At 50.7% G+C, this 17249-nt stretch overlaps 1 protein-coding gene across 2 annotated transcripts in view; it reads right to left on the bottom strand.

The window, feature by feature from the left end:
- Window positions 1-17249, bottom strand: part of TSPAN18 (tetraspanin 18) — a 180794-nt gene that overhangs the window by 140145 nt on the left and 23400 nt on the right. For both annotated transcript variants that reach the window (XM_036097703.2, XM_036097700.2), the window contains exon 2: window positions 8414-8492. The gene's annotated coding sequence lies outside the window, so the exon portion shown is untranslated. The remainder of the gene's footprint in view (window positions 1-8413; window positions 8493-17249) is intronic.

Consider the following 17249-nt stretch of genomic DNA (forward strand, 5'->3'; position numbering starts at 1 on the left):
AGACTTTGCTGTTTTGTTCACTATGAGCTTCTCAGCATGTAGAGCAGTACCAGGTACATAATAAGGGCTGAACATATATTTGTTGAATCAATGAATGTGGGCTCACATTTGATATTTGCCTTCAAACTAACTCTGGGCTAGGTATTGTTGTCACCACGCCCATTCTGCAGATATGGAAACTAAGAATCAGAGAACAGAAAGGATTTACCCTCACAATCCCTCAGACCGGTGATAGATTTACAATCAAAACATGGGCTCCATAGAACAGGAAATCAATAGAGAAAAATCAACAAAACCAAGAGCTGGTTCTTTGAGAAGACTGATAAAATCGACAGGCCTTTACCCAGGCTGACTAAGAAAAAAAGAGAGAAGACACAAATTACTAATATCAAAAATGAAAGAGGGGACATCGCCATAGTTCCCACGAACATTAGAAGGATAAGAAAAGAATACAATTACTAATTCTAGGTCCATAAATTTGATAACTTAGATGAAATAGACCAAGTCCTGGAAAGACACAACCTGCCCAAATTCATACAAGAACAGACAACCTAAATAGGCATGTATCTATTAAATAAATTGAATCAATAATGAATAACCTTTCAAAACAGACTACAGGCCAGATTCACTGGTGAATTCTACCAAACGTATAAGGAAGAACGTGTACCAATTCTCAAAAATCTCTTCCAGAAGAGACAAGCAGAGGGAATGCCTTCTAACTCAATCTATGAAGCCAGCGGGAACCTAATACCAAATCCAGGAAAAGAAAAGAAACCTATGGGGGTGCCTGGGTGGCTCAGTCGTTAAGCGTCTGCCTTCGGCTCAGGTCATGATCCCGGGGTCCTGGGATCGAGTCCCACATCAGGCTCCCTGCTCTGCGGGAAGCCTGCTTCTCCCTCTCCCACTCCCCCTGCTTGTGCTCCTGCTCTCGCTATGTCTCTCTCTGTCAAATAAATAAATAAAATCTTTAAAAAAAAAAAGAAAAGAAAAGAAACCTATGGACCCAAAGCTACATACAGATGGTTAGGGCAGCTTTATTCTTCACTGCCAAAACTTGGAAGCAACTAAGATGTCCTTCAGTAGGTGAATGGATAAATAAGCTGTGGTACATCTAGATATTGAAATATTATTCTGGGTGAAAAGAAAATTCTGACACCTGCTACAGCATGGACGAATGTCAAGGACATTATGCGAAGTGCAATAAGCCAGTGACACACAAATGTGCACACACACACCCCCCCGCACACAAAATAACCCCAAAACACAAATACTCTATGATTCCTTTATATAAGGTACTCAGAGTAGTCAAAATCATAGAGACAGGAAGAAGAAGGGGGATTGCCAGGGGCTCGGAGGAAAGGAGAAAAGGCAGTTAATGTTTAATGGGTATAGAGTTTCAGTTTTACAAGATGAAAAGAGTTAAGGGGATGGATGGTGGGGATGGCCGCACAACAATGTGAATGTATTTAATACCACTCAACTGTATACTTAAAAATGGTTAAAGCAGTAAATTTTATGTTATGTATATTTTACCAAAATAAAAAAATTGGGGGAAAAATGAGTGATCGAGTCATGAGAAGACATGGGGGGAGCTTAAAGGCATATTTCTTTTTTTTTTTTTAAGATTTATTTATTTATTTGAGAGAGAGAGTGCACACATGCAAGTGAGTAACCCCCAGAAGTGGGGAGGGCCAGAGGGAGAGGGAGAGAATCCTCAAGTGGACTCCCCTCTGAGCCCAGAGCCCGATGCGGGGCTCCATCTCAGGACTCTGAAATTATGAAATGAGCCAAAATCAAGAGTTGGACACTTAACTGACTGAGCCACCCAGGCGCCCCTTAAATGCATATTTCTAAGTGAAAAAAGCCATTCTGAAAAGGCTGCATACTGTAATTCCAACTATAGGACATTCTGGGAAAGGCAAAACTATGGAGACAGTAAAAATATCAGTAGCTTAGCGGGGAAGGAGGGATGTATTGGCAGAGCACGGAGGATTTGTAGGGCAGTGAAACTACTCTGTAGGACACGATCGTGGTGGATACATGTCATTATACATTTTTCCAAACCCACAGAATGAAGGCCCACCACGAGCAGTGAACCGGAATGCAAACTATGGGCTCTGGGTGATAATGATGTGTCAGTGGGGCCTCCCTGATGTACCATAGGCATCACTGTGGTATGGGTTGCCCATAGTGCGGAGGCTCTAGGTGAGTGAAGACAGGGAGAATGTGAGAACTCTCTGCACTTGCCCTCAATTCCGAACCTCAAACTGCTCTAGAAAATAAAGTCTATTAAAAAAAAAAAGAAGGCTTCAGGGTGCAGAGCTCGATCTCCTTCCTCCATCCCACAGTGCCTTTCTATCCTAACAGAACCCTGTCCATACCCCAAGGAGGGAGACACCTTGGCGACCCCCCAACGCCCAGGGGATGACAGCATTCATTTCTTCTCCTATCAGCCGCTCTGGACAGGTCATTAAACCACCCCAGCGACCGGAACAGCACTGCCGGCTGATTTGGGTTTTCCCTTTATTTTTAGCCTGTTAATGACAATATATTGTTTCACACTCTTTAACTAATAAAAGAGGCAGCTGGGGACAGCAGAATGATCAGCAGACCCGGTGAGAAGAATGAAAGACTAGGCCCAGTTCTGACATACCTAATAGCTGTGTGACCTTGGGCAAGTTACTTCCCCTCTCTGTTGCTGACATGCATCTGATAATGGTGTTCCTACTTCTTCCCTCTTTGCCACATCTAGCCATTTGAAAATGCTTCAGCTGTGAGTCACAATGTGAATATAGGTCATTATTAAAAAAACAATAATAATAATAATAATAAAGCTCTGAAGGGCACGTTCTGCACAGTTTTGCGGCAGGAGCAGGAAAGCAATGATTTGCTCCATCTTTCGATGAGGAAAATGAAGACTTATTAGTATCTCTCCATGATGTCAAGGAGTAGTCACTCCACAGGATGAATGGGTCTGTCTGGCCTCGCTCTCACAGCCAACCATGTCAGGGAAATGAAGCATCTCCCAGGGAAAAGTTCCACGGGTTTTGTCTCCTACCAGGGACAAGGTTGTGTCCGGCCCTAGGATGAACTTTCTTGTGTAAATTTAAAACACTTGAAAAAGAAAGGAAGGAAAAGTTTTGGGATGGAAAGTATCCAAGAGGGCAGAAAAAGACCAGGTTGCTGTCATGAGTTACATATGGACACAGGGTTGGCCTGAGGCCAGAACGTTCTGGCAGACGTTGGGCTGAGTGAGCAGGAAACTGGAGTGGTGAGAACCTGTCATCCTGTCCCCTCACACACGTGTCCCAGCCAGAGAGTGATGGGGAAGCCAGGAGGGAGAGGAGGCCCAGGGCTGGTGCCCCATCCTGGGCTGAAACTCAGGGCTTGCACCCCATCTGTCAGAACTGCAGAAAAATGAATGGTGAGCTTCAGACAGGTAATGATATCCACCCTTTCCGGAATGTTGCCTCCTTCCTGGGTGGTGGGCTACACACCTGATATTCATCATCTCACTTAATCTTGACCACGAAGCCTGCAATTGCAATGACTGTCTTCATATAACAGGAGAGTAGATGGAGTTCATTTGCCCAAGCTAATAAGTAGCTAAACAATAGCCCCAAAGTTCATCTAGTCCCAAAGCTATGCTCTCCCTTCTGCAAGAAACTGCCCCCTGATTTATAAATACTAGATGGAAAATGATGTATGTAACAAGAGTGAATCCCTTTTCTACCTGGCCAATGAAAAGATGGGAGCTTGAATCCAACGGGGATGTGGGAATCATTGGACCCCATGCCATGTCGGTTGCATGAACAGAAGTTAAAGGTCTGGACCGAGGGAGGTGCTGGTCCCACCCACCTTGGCTGGGGTCAGAACACGGCCGGAGCTCTGGCCTTGGCTCTGAGGGCTGAACTATGAAAACGCCCAGTTCAGGCTGGAGTCCCCCCAGAGGAGGGTCAAGAGAACAGGAAGTCAGGAGTGCCCCGAGACCTGCATCCTCGGAGGGAGGTAGAGGTAACGACGACCTTTCAGCAGCAAACGGTAAAGTGTGTGCAGCCTGGAGGGAAGGGGGTGATGCTTCTTCTCTGTGGGCCCACAAAGCAGATTTGGGGCAAGCAGACCGAGGGTACAAGAAAATGCATTTCAACGCAGCAGAATAAGACACTTTAAGCTGTCACAACCTGCCCAGGACAGCCCAAGGCAGCATAGACTGCAGTGGAGGCCATGCGCCCCAGGTCCGCTGAGACACGTGGGCAGGAGACTGACAACCACCTGGCAGGTCCCGTGGGCTGGACATTGTGCCAAGCATTCAGTTGCCTTTAAGCCCCTCCCAGCCTTTGTAGAGCTGACCTGTTGACCTGCATGAGCAGCAGAGGATACTGACCCACCTCCCAGAGGCAATGAGGCGCTTAGAGAGGTCAGGTAACCTGCCCAAGGTCACACAGGGGAGCAGAGCTGTGACTAGGACCCAGGTCTTCCTCCAATCATACTGGGGGTGGGTAGGAGGTGAATTAAGCTCAGCTGGACCACTGGCTTCCACTCTCACCTTTGGCATGTCCGAGGTCTTCCCAGGATGGGGGAGGATCAGAACATCACCCTTCATAATTTCTCTCAATTCCATCATCATCTTTTTACCCCAATAACTGTGGCTTTGCTTCAGGGCTACATTCTCTCCATGCTGCACTGCCCTAGATCATTCTGGAAGCCTCCCAACTGCCCTCACCTTCTTCTTAAAATCCAGGGACATTGGGAGGTACATTAGAATCACCAGGGAGCTTTAGAATATACTAGGGCTCCTCCAAAAGTTACACATAAAGCTATAGTAATCAAAACAGCATGGTATAGGCTTAAGGATAGACACATAGACCAATGGACTAGAACTGAGAGCCCAGAAACAAACCTATACCCCTATGGCAAATTGATTTTCAATAAGAGTGCCAAGACTATTCAATGGGAAAAGAATAGTCCTTTCAACAAACGGTGCTGGGAGAACTGGACAACCGCATGCCAAAGAACGAAGCTGGGCCCCTACCTCACACCATATACAAAAACTAACTCAAAATGGATCCATGACCTACATATAAGAGCTAAAACCATAAAACTCCTAGAAGAAAACAAAGGGGTAAATCTTTGCGACCTTGGATTTGGTAATAGATTTTTAGCTATGACACCCAAAGCATGAGCAACAAAAGAAAAAGTAGATAAACTGGAACCTGGGGCAGCCAGGCTTCTGTCACCCCTCCCCGCCACCTGCTTCCCGCTGTCAGATCTCAGGAGGAGGAAGATCCCCATGCTTCCTAGAAACTGCCTTCACTGGCTCGCTCAGCCTGCTGCAGAGGGCTGGCTAGGGAGATTAAAAACATCAGGGGACTTCCCTTTCTCCCTGAGCTCTGAATTCCATGCAAGGCTGGGTGGAGAACACAGGAGGAGGGCTACCATGAGTGTCACGGGGTGATGCTGTGAGTCCTGCAGGGGGCCTCCTGGACGCTGTGGGTACCTCTGTGGGTGCTCTGGGGAGTCGCAGAGGTTGTATGGGTGCTGTCACTGACAACGTGGGAAGCCACCGGGGTGCTGTGGCGTGCTGTGGCCAGCATACTGTCTTTGGGACAGGAGCCGTGTGTTTAGGTCCCAATCTGACTGCTTTTTGGACATGAAACCTGGAATAATTTACGATTTCTCTGAATCCCAGCTGTCCTCACCTATAGTTTATTAATACCTGCCTCTTGGGGCGTGGGGACGATCAGCGATTATCTACAGAAAGGGTCCAGTAAATGTCGTCGAGAGTGAAGTGTAAACCATGGGATAAAGGCTCAGGAAGAACTGTTCACACCCAAGGTGGCCCCACACCCCAGGGTGTCAGAACAGAGAGCTGACACAACCCAGGCCCCACTGTCGGCCCTTTTTTAGACCATGCGTGGAAAGAGGTATGTGTCTCCACAGTAACCTCCCTGTTTGGTCACAAACACCCGGCTCGTCCATCCCAAGAGCCCGAGCCTCTTCAAGGGGGTCACCTTGGGAGGCCACATTATCCCAGGGGACTTCTGTCATTCAAAGCAAGCAGGAGGGTCCTCCCCCTCACAGCCACCCAGTGAGGTGCATGCTATCTGCCCATTTGATAGATGAGAAAACTGAGACTCTGGACACCAAATCACTCACCCGGAGTCAAAGAGCTACCGAAGAGCAGAGCCGGGACCCAGCCTCGGCCAGTCTGGCCCCCAAACCCCAGCAGACATTTCCCATAATGGCACATACTGTCTGCCTCCTGCTGATGGTCCTCTTTGTATTCTCCCGGGGACTCTACATTGATCTGTTTCCTAGCTAACAAGGGGGGCGAGGCTGACTCGCTTTGCTCCCCTGCAACCTTCCTGAAGGTAAACCAAGAACAAAAGCACCCTTGCTGCTTTTCTGTGTACTTAAAGAGATTCCTGCCTCTCATATACCGAGGCTAATGGCTTCCCCCGATGGAGAAACATCCCTAGCAGAGAAGTCCTGGGGAAGTTAAGCCTTTCCCGACTCGCTTCAGCGCCTTCTCCTGATTAAGAAAAGCGTGCGGGATCCTGGCTCTGCGATAAGGCAGCGGCTTCCTGGGGGGAGCAGGGTGGGCTGCCAGGAGGCTGACGGTTGAGATTCTGGCCCAGGCAGCCAGCAGGGCAGGATGAGCCGCATGACACAGGGGACCCGGGGCCCAGCCTGGCCCTGCGTTATCTGCGTCTGGGAGCCAGCCACCGTGCCTTGGATTCCAGCCTGAAACATCCCGGCTGGCTGGCGGCACACTCCAAAAGTGAAAGGATGAGCCCAGAGGCCGGGGGGGTATCAGATCGGTGACTGGGAAAGTGACCCAGTACCTCCCAACCACGGCGCCAGAGGCAACTGGAACCGCAAATGCCATCCCACGGCTGGGGGCAGCACCCCACAGTGTGCACACCCCATCAATCCGCGCTTCTAGAAGCAGTCTTGGGGTGGGAAGGTGGGGGGGTGTCTGTACCACCCTCATCTCATCTTCTCCCAAAAACAACCCCATGGGTAGCGCTATGCTCCCATTTTAGAGATCAGAAAACCAAGACCTGCAGAGATGTCACAATGAGCCCAAAGGTTCAAAGCCAAAAATCTAGGATAAGGAAACAAATCATTTTTATGTCCTTTCAAACAATGTGATTTCAAGAAGTGATCTGGCTTACAGGATTTTGTTAACCTTAAGATTCAAGTCACAGAGTCACTCAAAGGAAAATACACAAGAATTGTAGGGTCGTTCAGACAGGGCTTCAAATCTCCACCATACCCCACTCACAGCTGTATGACCTTGAGCAAGTCACTTGACTTCTCTGAGGCCTGGTTCTCTCCTCTCTAAGATGGAGGTGATTTTAGTGCCAAGACCACAGGGCCGTTAAGAGGACTGAATGGATGGTGTAGGGCTTGTGCCTAGAACAGCACCTGGCATGCAGAGGCCCTCAGTGTTGGTTGATGCGATGCTTCCCAGCAGCCAGGCCTCAAACTCAGTCCATCTACCTCTCAGACTCTGTGGTCTTTTCACCAAGGCTCTGAGGCATCCTTTGGCCAAGACTGGCACTCAAATCTCCACAGTCTTCCCCAAGCCCCCACCCCTCCTCTGCTTCCCTGCTGCGTCACCACACCCATCACTTCCTCTGGTTCAGCCTGGGGCTGGGAACCTCAGAAACTGAGCCATGAGGCCTGGGACAGAGATTCAAGTCACTGTTGCCCATTCTACTGGTAAGAAAACGAGGCCCCATGAGAGAAATGGCTTCTAAGGACCCTTGAGGCACCTGGGCCAGAGGACAGATGTCCTGGCTCTTCATTCAGGAACCTTCCATGAGGCCACGCAGCCCATCACCAGTCCTGGGATTGTGGGCAGCCCAAGAAGCTTCCAGAACCCAAGAAGCAAACCAAGACTTTTCCATTCTCATTTCCATCCTGGAATGTGAACTGTATCCAAAAGAGAGTCCTGAGGTAGCGGGTGGGGGTGTCATTCTAGAAAGGTCTTTTCTTCTCACAATCCTAAGACTATGGAGGGTGTGGGAGGAGGGAGTGGGGAAGAGCTCTGCCTTCCCTGGGAGGGCTCACTGCCTCCCGTGCTTCAACCCTCACTTCCTGGACCAACCCCGAGGAGCAACCATGACGGGCAGCCCACTCATGGGGCAGCCGCCAGCCCCAGTGAGACCCTACCTTGGCACCAGCCTCTCTCTCCTCACGCCTCAGCTGTGCTCCCCAACCCTGAACAAATGTCTGGGGTGGGGACAAGAGGGAAGCTGCCCTTTGCTTGCCCTGCACTCCAGCACCAGCTGAAAGCTCTCTCAGTTGGCAGGAGAGGGTTTGTTGAGTGGAAAGAGAAAAGGAGAGAAGATCAGACTCTTATTTGAATAAGATGCCGCCATGTTGCCCTGTGGCCAAATCATACCTCTTTCAACTGGCGTCTGTTCCTTCCAGGAGAGTGAGGATTCTCTTGAGGTGGCTTTCTGATGGCTTCAGGATCAACTCTAGAAGGAGAAGAGAGAGGTGTAAATTTTAAAAAGGCAACAGCCAGTGGGGCATGTGGCTGCTGGGGGCCACCTCAGTTCAGACCCCCTAGGTTCCTTCTCTCTTCTTATGTCTCTGCAGGTGCAGAAGCCAGACGGGACAGTCTCGGCCAGAAAGACAGAAAGAACTAAGCACCCAGCCCCACCTCCCATTCCGGGATGGCGTCCCCAGAGCCTACAGACTGGCACATACTTTCAGTCTTCCAAAATACCCAGGAGCCTGTCCGGTGTGCACATGATGACATCACGCATGCTAATCACAATATCACATCACATTTCTTTGCTTCTGGCTAGAACATTACCAACTCGTCGCGGAAACTCCATTCTCCTCAGGTGGAAAAAAGCCTTTCTGAGTAATGGTGAAACTGTGAAGGAGAATTAATCATTGCTTAATGAATGCAGGCTTTGGGGGCAGATCAACACTTTCCAGATCTGGTATCCATGAAGAGATAAATAAGAAGAGGCTAGGTCTTTGGTAGTGAAAGAAGCAACTCAGCCCCAGAATGCAGGGGCCAGAAGTCCAACCTCTCCCCCCAGCTTCCTCTCTGTCAGTTTGACGGAGAGCCCCCGGGTCACAGGAGAAGGATCAAATTCGCCACGTCCAGGCCACATACCTGCCTGCCAAGGCTGAGGCCAGCCCTGGGGGACCGGCTTGTTCACATGCATGGCTGAGGAACAAAAGAGCGAAGCTGACAGCACAGATAGGATAGCCGAGTCCCCTGACCCCCAAATCTCCCAGACTCCCGCCCTCCAGGACCGGTCGAGTTTCACGTTGTCTCAGATGATGATGTCGACAATCCCATGAGACGGTATCCCCGCTTTGGGGATGAGGGCCACAAACCCAGAGGAATTAAATAACTTGCCCAAGGTCGTCATGGCGAAATGGGGCAGAGCTGGGACTGGAAGTCAGGTCCGTGGGAGGTCAAACCTGGCGCCCGTACCATGTCCACAGGGCAGGAGAGCAATGAGCTCCAGGTCTGCTCTACGGATCCTAGCTCAATGCACGCTGCGCATAGAAGAGTTCCTCAGGACTCGATGGGGACCAGGGCTTGGCCAGAGGACAGGACCCCAGTTGGCTATCTTTGCCTCCGAAGTTCACCCAGGCAGAGTCGACCCAAGGAAGCTCACGTATCATGGAGCAGACCAAGGCTACAATCAAAGGAATTCTCTCTCTCTCTCTCTCTCTCTCTCTCTCTCTATATATATATATACACACATATATATATACACACACACATATTCATATCCATCCGTAGACAAAGACACACACCTATGGATAGGGATATGGAGATATATGTATATAACTTTGTACAAAAGTGAACGTTCTTCCTTATCCATTCATCACATTTCATAGAACCACTGCAATATCTTTGTAACATGACCCTCTAGGCTTTATTCCATGTAACCACTTATGTGTGTATATGTGTGTGTGTGTGTGTGTGTGTGTGTGTGTGAGCATGTGCCTGTGTCGGCCCCCATGGAGATGGTGCAACTCTTTACACAAATGGGATCTTACCACACACGTTCTGCCTCCCCAGCTAGCAGTTGCTATCATGTCTACCCATGGATCTGAGACTATATAGATCTTCCTGAGTCTTCTGCCTCCTCGTAGGTGTGGACCATCATTTATTTAGATATCCCACCTTAGATATGTGGGATATTTCCCTTCCCACCTGTTACAACCTTGTTGCCACCATCCCCTTCCCGCTTACATCGCCGTGTGGGAATGTTCGAGCAAGTCCACGGCCCGGATGCCTGGAAGTGGGATTGCGGGCCAGGGGCTCTGCACATTCCACATTTGGCTAGCTTCTGACAAACCCCTTTCCTCAAACAGTGGATCAATTCCTCCCCAAAGGGCAGGACACAAGGAACCCCATTTTCTTGGATGTAAATTTGCGCCCAGGGCTCTGGGCAGGCTCCTGCCTGCTGAGCTGTCTTTCTGGTCACCTTCCAGTAGCCTGGAAGGCCAAGTCCCCTGGACAAAGGGAGGCATTTATTTCTTGGCTCCTATAAGATGGCCACCGCTCTGCTGCCTGGGGACATGTCTGAGGAACTCGGGCCCACCTGAGCCAGGAACTACATTTACGGGCTCGGAACGGATAATGAGCTTTTATGAGCTCTGGGGACCACGAGGACCACGTATTAATGTCAAGTGCGCCCATCAGCCATGCAGCCTGGGTGAATGTCACACATTAACGAAATTAAAGGCGGGAAGGAGCCGCCGGCTGTGTGTCAGGCGGTGTGGGCCGGGCCTGTCAATAATAAAATTACTTTCCAGGCTTTGCACTCCTGAGCCTGAAGCTGTCTCCCGTCTTCGATGGAATTCTGCCTTGCTGCAGCCCAAGAGGAGATTAGTTTATTACCAGTCTGCCAGGAAAGGCAAAATCCAGCACTAATCCTAATTCCCATTTAAGCAAATCTGCATTATGTGAGGGAAACCAGCTGGGCTCAGAATTTCTTCCTCCTTCCCCTGAGATCTCATTCCATCCCTCTCCTCTCCGCGGAGGGGGAGAGGGGGGTCACCACAGATGTCAGGGCAGGAGCCCTCCTGGGAGTGGGAAAAGAATCCCAGGGTTTAGGGCCAAGAGGGGGAAAGGTCTGGGTAAACAAGAGGCTGCATCGGAAGATGGCGGGCTGGGAGATGGTGCTCACCATTGACCGGGTTGTCTCCGGCTGTGGGAAGGAAAAACCACCACCCTCCCAGCCCCAGGCTCGCTCTTGCCTTGAACAAAGATGCCTTGAGATCCTGAGTCCGCCTCTGAGTAGCTCTGTCACTGTGAGCATGTGACCTCCCTGCTTCAGGCCTCAACTTCTCATCTGGGAAACTGCTAACAACAGCTGATAGCTCATATGATGTTGTAAGGATCACATGAAAAAGGGACAGACGGGTCCCTGGAGAGTCTGACACACACCGCCCTGTTTCTTGAATTAAGACTCCTGGGGTTATAACAGCACCATTATTTGACTGCCTTGCTTAGTTAATTATGACACGACACTTTGTGTATGATGCATCCTGGTTTCGAAGACCTTAAAATAGAAGAAATAAAATAAGGGGTGCCTTAAAATCCATGAAATAGAGGAAGCGCTCAATCAAGGGCAGGGAGCATGATGACTAGGAGCCAAGTTCTCCTGTTGTCTAAGGTCTAGCCCAAAACTTGGATCTTCTTTTTCTTCTTCTTCCTTCCGAACAAAGCAAAGCTGCTCTGTGTGTGGGCAACCAGTCCTCAATTTGTAAGAAAAATCCTGAGAGGTACTTCAGTGTCCTGGATGAGACCCAGCCGAGAGCCTTGAATCTCTAGGTTGATGTTTCCCACTCTAGTTTTTTTTTTTTTTTTTAAAGATTTTATTTATTTATTTGAGAGAGAGAGAGAATGAGAGAGAGAGAGCATGAGAGGGAGGAGGGTCAGAGGGAGAAGCAGACTCCCTGCCAAGCAGGGAGCCCAATGTGGGACTCGATCCCGGGACTCCAGGATCATGACCTGAGCCGAAGGCAGTCGCTTAACCAACTGAGCCACCCAGGCGCCCAACCCGCTCTAGTTTTAAACCGAGACGGATCACATGTACACAGCGGTGCGCGCACCTCGAGGACACAGCCTCCTGAGTCTTTACAAACACAGCACCCTATGTGATGCACCCAGATCACAGACTCCTCTCTGGTTTCCCAGCCATTATTTCTCCACCATCCCACATGTCCCAAGTCACCCGTGACCCTCCTCCTCCGTGGCCCCTGCCTGTCCCTGCCCGGGCTAAGCTTTACCGTTGCCTGTCAGCTTGCTGCAAATGGGCTCCTGGCCGGTCCACTAGCCTGCGGCCTTGTTCCCTCCAAACTGCCCTCTTGTTTGCTGTCAGACTGAGCCCATAGATGTGTCTCTCTCTTGCTTCAGTGGGTCCCCTGGCTTCCCTTTGCCTATACACAGGCTTTTGATCATCTGAGCTCCACTTGTCTTTTCCAGGCCTTTAGGGTCCTCACAATATGCACAGACCCCACTGTCAGACTGAACTCACTGGGACCCACACGTCCCACTGTGCTGCTCACTCTGCCTGGCAGTCCCTTCTTCCTTTCCTAACCCTGAACTCTACCTCCCCTCCCACTCTCCAAAACACCCAGCAAACTCCTACTCATCCTTCAAAACCTTCCTTCAATATCTCCTCTGAGAAACCTCCCCAGACCTCCACAGGCACGATTAGTCACTGTTCTCTGGGCTCCAATAACAATTTGTGTGTATAGGTAGTCAAGTCAGCATCACAGCACAGTATGTGTTCTGTTCCGTTGATTTTTCTCATCTACCAGACTATGAGTTCCTCCAGGATAGGGATGGTCTCTTACTTCCTCTGTGGTCTCAGTTCCTGACTCAGCAAATAAAGCTGGATGGATGGATTGCTGCTAGGATACATGGATGGATGGAGGAGGAGAGACTGGATCTATAAAAGAGCCTGAATGGTGGGAGGGAGGAAATGGGTTATAGTTGGTTGCAGGGATGGATGAATAACAGAAGCGATGGAAGGATGAATGGATGGATGGATGGATATATGCACGCAAAGATGCATGCATGCAGAAATGAATGGATGTGGGAATGCATGGATGCAGCATGGATGGATAGATGGATACATGCATGGACGGATGCATGCATGCATGGAGGGATGGATGATAGCAGGGACAGATGAAGGCCGGGATGGATAGACGGCCAGGTGGAAGGGGAACAGATCTCCAAGAGGATGGGTGAAATGAACAGTGGGAAGACAGAACTAGGTTAATGTCAGGAGAGAGGGAATAAATGACTCAACCACTTGTATAATTTTCTCTGGACCCCAGGGGGCTGAGCCTCTTGCAGTTACAGGCAGTGCCCTGCTTTCTCCCTCTAGAGTTTATGGATCTGCGCAGAGACCACTCAGCCGAACGTCGGCAGCCCCCAGTTCCGCCCCATCTCACCCCACTGCTCTAGCAGTGGACCCACAAGTCGAGACCTCAGGAAGGAGCGGTCAGAGTTATGTCTTGCCTTGGTCTTGATCCAGGTGGTGAAGACCAGTGCTACACGGAGATCGAAGTTTCCCTGTGTCTGAGTCCAGCCCCAGCCGGTGGGGCAGGTGGTTTGCCAGCCGTGGGACAGGTTTGCGATAGGTCAACTGCTTGGTCTGGAGCAGACGGATGGCTGATGGGGGTGCCATGCTCCCTTGCAAAGATACCATTTGGGAGACCCTAAAATGGCCAAGGGGCCAGGCTACGTGGACAGCAGGGCACCCTTTGGATGGTTACCTGTGAGAGGGCTCCTGGAAGAACAAATTGACCTCTAGAGCCTGCTGTCTGTCTGCAGCGTGGGGCGGGGCAGGCGGTAGGTGGGGAGCCCTCGGCACTGAAGGGTGGGCCACAGACCAGGTTTTCATGGCCCACAGGCCTGGGTTTGCATCTCAGCTATGCCACTTGCCACCTGAGTGACCTTGGCAAAGCTCCTTATCTCTCTAAACCTCAGGTTATTCACCTGCGAAGTGTGGACAATCAGAGTCCCACCCCACTGGCCTGAGCTGGGGGTCAGAGGTGCTCACGGGCTGTAAGGGGTTCGCACGGGGCCCGGCACTAGCAAGCACTTGATCAATAGAGGTCACAGGAATTACATAAAACAGAATCTGCGGCCACTTTCCGTGAAAGGGGTAGTGGCCATGATCAGTGGTTCCAAGTTATACTCTCCAGACCCTTCCCTCTCTCCCTCGGGGGTCCGCACAAAGAACAGACGGAGTCTACACATCATACACACCCTAACACTTAGCTCACGACAGCCGGACTTGCTCATATTTTATACATCATGCTCCCACATGATGTTGAAGATCACCGATTTAGAGTTGATGGCCTAGAACCCCAAGTCAGTAGGATTCTAGGGGAGGTGAAAGGGATGTCCTCCTGGAAGAGGCAGCAAGGACAGAAGGGAGGGAGGGAGGAAGGTGATCAGCCCAGTGATAAGTCTTTTTCTAGTTACCTCCTGCCCTCAATGCCTCTCTCCTGAGCTGTACGCTCCCCTCAGTCGCTGTCTCTGTCTCTCTGCCTCTCTCTCTCTCTCTCCCCTCCTTCCCCAGCCTCCGCCTCTCTCTGCCTGCCCTCCCATGTCAGCCACCCTACATCCCTACCTGGCTCCTAGGTGGAACAGCCATCCTTCTGGGCCCCATGACCACAAAGACTCTTGGTCATGTGCCCCAAGAAGGGGCAGCATCCTCAGCAGGAGCCTGGAGGCCAGCTCAGCCTTGGCCCCTCTCCCCACACGATGCCAGGCTGGGCCACTGCCAGCCAGATGCATTGCCTGTTGACAGATAAAAGGGCTGCAGTTTATGGCCCCGAAGCAAAGCCAGGGCTTTGTTTGGCTCTATTTTAAGCTGGCCATGCAGGGGGGTGGTGTGGGGGTGGGGGAGAGGAAGAGGAGCCAAGACATGTTCGGGATGAGTTGCTGCTGGGTTCTGTGACTCAACAACGATCACCCCCACCCCCCCCCACGGGCCCGCAGCCCTTAATGAAGCCGCCAGCCTCAACATGCTTTGCCTAGGTCTCTACCTCCTCTCCACCTGCCCTTGACTCGCGGCGGGAGGGAGAGTGTTTCTCTGCGCTGCCCGCCCTGTCATTCAGCCCCATCACCCTCTGTTCCCATAATGAGTCCCAGAACGGGCCTGCTAAGTGTGCCCCAGGGTCACAGTGGGCTGAGGTGGGAGCCCTGACATCCTCAGAAAGACTGGGGTTTTTTGGGGTTTTTTTGTTTGTTTTTTATTTATTTCTTTATTATTTATTCATTCATTCATTCATTCATTCATTCATTTATTTAGCTTGGGGCGTAGGGGACCACTCCCTCCATGGAACCGGGCACAGTGCAGAAGGTGCTTGGCACCGTGAGCAGGGTCTCTGGAGGGTCCACCCAGCTGGTAAGGAATCTGAGTCAGTCTGAGCCCATTAGCCCTGGGTAGCTTGGGGATGGTGGTAGGACCAGGGAAGAGGGCATAATTAACACATGAAGCTGCTTATTTCTCCATGCAGCCATCACTAGTAATCATCATCTCCCCTGTCCCCATGTCCCCATCACGTCTGGGGGTTCCTGAAGATGGGTGAGCCAGGGTCTCTTGTGCCCTCCCCGGGAGCTCCTGTGGGAGACAGGTGCCTCCATGATGCTCAGCTGAGCGTGAAGAACGCATGGCCTCTGGGAGCCTGAGACCCCTTGTCTCCAGTGGGCCTAGCCCTGCACTTGCCCCCTCTTTGTTCTATTTGGAAGCATTTTCTTGTCACTAGAAGGAGGCAAGGACAAGGGCTGTCCATGCCCTGGAGCTTTTTTTTTTCCTTTTGATCTTTGCTCTTCCTCCTACACTCTTCCCATTTCTCAGATGAGGAAAGTGAGCCTGAGCCACAGCAGCTTTATGTAAGTAAACATGGGTGCACCGCTCATGGAAAAGGAAAAACAGAAAGCATAAGTGATTCTAGCAACCATGTCTGCCAAAGAAGGCTCACTCATTCTCATGAGGGGTCCCCAGAACACCTGCCAGGCGAGTGCCCAACATCCCAGACCTGGATAAACCTGATGGTTTAAGGGACCTATCTCTGATGGGAGAGCTTGGCCCACCACCCCACTCAGCTCCACTGTGCCACCTCCATGAACAAAAAAGGCAAGAAGTGAACTCTCTAACTCTTCCACCAAGTGGCCAGTGCCCTCCTCCTCCCCAGCAAAGGAAGGAGCTGATACTGAGAGAGGTCCAGCCACTTGTCTGCAGTCACAGAGCCAAACTGGGCCAAGAGAGGACGACAGCCCACGATTTTGCCTGCGCCCAAAGTCCCCGGAGCCCCTTTGCTGAGTCCAGCCTGCACTGGGCTGTCCCCAATGCGCCCGTCCTCTAGAGGATGCATCTGAGAGGCTCTCAAGCCATTGGCTACTTGAACAAAGATACCTGGGCTTTCAAAGATGTCAACAACAGCCCAGTGCTCCTAGCACACAGTTCAAGAATGGCAGACTGTCTTAAGGCTGAAGCTGACTTTGCTGTGAGTTGTGTCTCAATGTGTTCCAGACCTTGAACTCGATGTGGACCCACCGTGTGGTCTTACGCATCCAGGAGGGCCTGTCCAAGGATGTTCTGCCTCAGAGAGGAGCAGTTTGAAAAAGCCACATGACAGTAATAGAGATGTTTCCAAACTGGCCACCCTGCAGCTAGCAAGGAAGCCAGAAGCTGAGAACTCGTAACCGGAGCTGAGTGAAGGGGCCAATCCCACAACCCACCGCAGCTTCCTTCCAAAACCTGGGCTCTGGGGCTTGTCATTCAGACTTTATAGCCCTCCAGGCTTGGGGGGTGGAAGGGCACCCCATGTCTCTGCAATTCTTCCCCCACTCAAGTCTATGTAAATATATTCTAATGCAGAGAAGGGTCTTCTGGGAGGTAAGACAGCAGAGCCATTAGCATTTTGATAGGTTTTCCCAACACGTGGAACAAGGGCAGTTTAAAATTCATAGTGTGGAGATTAATCCCAGGCACACCTCTCCCTCCCCAGCTTGAGGTGGCCAAGAACTTTTTACCCCTTGAAGACTTTGATTAGGAAAGAAAGCTAGGAACTCAGTCATGGGAGTCCTACAGAGAAGAGCCAAGATGGTTTTCTAGACTGCGTGTGGAAGGCCTTCTAAACACAATTATTTGACAGAATCAGGGATAAGGGTGGAGAAAAGGCTGTGACACCGCTTGGGCATTGGGTTCTTCCAGAAGAATCCC

Source organism: Halichoerus grypus, chromosome 11 (assembly GCF_964656455.1).
Source record: "Halichoerus grypus chromosome 11, mHalGry1.hap1.1, whole genome shotgun sequence".
Taxonomy (NCBI): domain Eukaryota; kingdom Metazoa; phylum Chordata; class Mammalia; order Carnivora; family Phocidae; genus Halichoerus; species Halichoerus grypus.